We start from the raw sequence: 3,060 nt of genomic DNA on the forward strand, positions 1-3,060 counted from the left end.
CATCAATACTATTTCTCATTTTTTTCTATTCATTTCCTTTTGTTGTTTCCTTTTTTTTATTGCTTTTAGCAATATTTTGTTTACTTTTTTTAAAAATTTTTTTATGTTGTAGTTGCTTTTTTTTTTTACAGTTGCTTGTTCAAAAGTAATTTCTCTGCAAAAGAATAATAATAAAAATAATAATAATAATACTAATAATAATAATAATAACAACAACAATAACAACAACAACAATAATACTAATAGTAATAGTAATAATAATAATAATAATAATAATAATAATAATAATAATAATAATAATAATAATATAATAACAATAATAATGGTGATGATGATGATGATGGTGGTGGTGGTGGTGGTGATGATGATGATGATGATGATGATCACTCTTACAGAATTAACCACGGCAAGTAAAACCAAGAGTTCCAAGAAACAAAATGGAAATAATAATAATAATAATAATAATAATAATAATAATAATAATTATGATGATGATGATGGAAATGATGATGATGATGATGATATCTTACTATTATTATTGTTATTATTATTATATTATTATTATTATTATAACTATTTTAGTTATTATTATTATTACTATCATTATTATTATTATTATTATCATTATTATTACTGTTATTATTATTGTCATTATTATTATCATCATCATCATCATTATTATTGTTATCATTATTATTATTCAAAGAAAACCATTATTATTGTAGTTGCTATTGCAGTTGTTGTATGATGAAGCAAGCAGACAGACGTCTCTAAGAGAGTTCTGCAAAGAAAGTAATTTTTAACCAGATTACTTTATGAAAAAAAAAGTTCATTCATTTTTTTTTCTGTTATAGTTTTCCTAATGGAAGGCTTTCAGATTGGTTGTGGGTCTACTCCATTACCTGTGGTAGAATAAAGATTTGTCTTTACACGTTTAAAACTGTTTACACATTTTTGACAAATAGCCATTTGAAATTTTTTTTTAGACATGTTACAAAATGATCTCCTCAGAAGAATTGAAGGAGGTGTTAACCAGAATGGTTACAGTGATAGCCTCAACAAACACATCCCCATTTGTTATTATTTTAATTTTATTTTCAAATGAGAAAATAGAATTTAAAAGAAAAAAAAATTACAAACATTGAAAATATCAAACATAGAAACAAAGCTTCAAGCTTAAACACATTTGTACAATAGGAAACTTTTTAAAAAAAGAATAGTTTTGAAAAGATTCATTTGAATAAAAACTGAAAAAACTCTGAATGACAACAACACAAACAAGATTCTATTATTTGTAATGTTGTGGATCCAAAGAAGCACAACTTGAATGAGCTCAAGGACAAGGAGAAGAGTTGACAGGATATGTGACAAATGACAGGACCTCTTTGCCTGAGGATTTATTTAGCAAAGAGCAAGGAGGAAGGTGACATACCTCAGTTTTTCAAAAGAACAGAAGCAGTTTTTTTATGTCCTCAAAAATGGACCAAGAGGAAGACCTACTGATGTGAGGTTGGATGAGCTCCTCGTTGAGTGAGGAAGAGCATATGAAAATGTGTATCTAGTTTTGAAGACCAAAGGCAAGATGAAACAACTAGTTGAGCTGGTATGTCACATGCTTGGACACTGGTTATTTCTATAGTACATGGGTTTTTTAAATATTGGTTTCAAATTTTGGCACATGACATGACCAGAGATGCACATATTGTCAGCCACTGAGGGACATGCTCAAGGTGTTAAGGTCAAGCATCTGATAAGCATATCTGTGGTACTGAGCAGAATATTTGCTATAACAATATCATATTTCTGCTTCAACAACTCAGCACTGAATCTGTCTGAAATGTAATGGAAAAATAGGTCAATTTCAAAATATTGGTGTCCAGGTCACAAAAGCAAAGTTTGAAATGAATAGTTGCCATTTCTTTTGATTTCCAGATAGAAACAAATAGGAAATAACACTTACCGACCAAAGACAAACACGAATCAAAAGTTTGCTACAGAGTGTTATAGTAAAATACATTTAAAGCTTCTCTTCACAAATAACTACAGATTTTTAGAATCACTTTTGGATAACCTTTTATCTACAACCTGTAAATACTAGTTTAAACCAGCCATTTCTGGCCTCTGTATTCTACTTTGTTTTTACGTTCAAACCAGCTAAATTCAGTCTGTACACTTACCTTGCAATTCTCTTTACTCTCTTTTACTTGTTTCAGTCATCTGACTGTGGCCATGCTGGAGCACCACCTTTAGTCAAGCAAAATGACCCCAGGACTTATTCTTTGTAAGCCTAGTACTTATTCCATCGGTCTCTTTTGTTGAACCGCTAAGTTACAGGTACATAAACACACCAGCATTGGTTGTCAAGCGATGTTGTGGGGACAAACACAGACACACATACATATATATACACATATACATATATATGACGGGCTTCTTTCAGTTTCCGTCTACCAAATCCACACACAAGGCTTTGGTTAGCCTGAGGCTATAGTAGAAGACACTTGCCCAAGGTGCCACGCAGTGGGACTGAACCTGGAACTATGTGGCCATGTGGTTGGTAAGCAAGCTACTTACCACACAGCCACTCCTGCGCCTTAATAAAAACATACACCCAGCATGGGGCTTGAATCCATGACTCCAAGATTAAGAGTCTCGTGCTCTACCGACTGAGCTAGCTGGGCACTCTAAAACTAAACAATCACATCATTGAAATCTCGAAGATACAAGACAATGCATGATGAATTCAAAACAATGAATAAATTAGCTTTGCAACTGACGGAGTAATCTGCATGTGAAAAGGTTAAAGAAAACACAATGTGTTTCTGATGTGGAAATCCAAAGAAATTTTGGAGAAAATATAGAAACAAATGAATAAGTAAAATGGTATGGTGGTTATGCTTATTCTGATACACCAGGATTCTTATATTTTGTTAGAAGTTTTATGAATAATTATATTTGATAAACTAATAGGTTTATCTTGTATGATAGCAGTTAACTTCAATGCGGTTTTCCGACATAAGAAGGTTTCCCCATCTCTGCTATATACCATATTTAAGGAAT

At 31.4% G+C, this 3,060-nt stretch overlaps 1 non-coding gene across 1 annotated transcript; it reads right to left on the bottom strand.

Annotated features, from left to right (window-relative positions):
* Positions 1-2,608: 2,608 nt before the first annotated feature.
* Positions 2,609-2,681, bottom strand: Trnak-cuu. Its single transcript has one exon. It is a non-coding gene; the product is annotated as a tRNA-Lys (tRNA).
* Between the last annotated feature and the right edge of the window lie 379 nt (positions 2,682-3,060).

Source organism: Octopus sinensis, linkage group LG1 (genome assembly GCF_006345805.1).
Source record: "Octopus sinensis linkage group LG1, ASM634580v1, whole genome shotgun sequence".
NCBI lineage: Eukaryota > Metazoa > Mollusca > Cephalopoda > Octopoda > Octopodidae > Octopus > Octopus sinensis.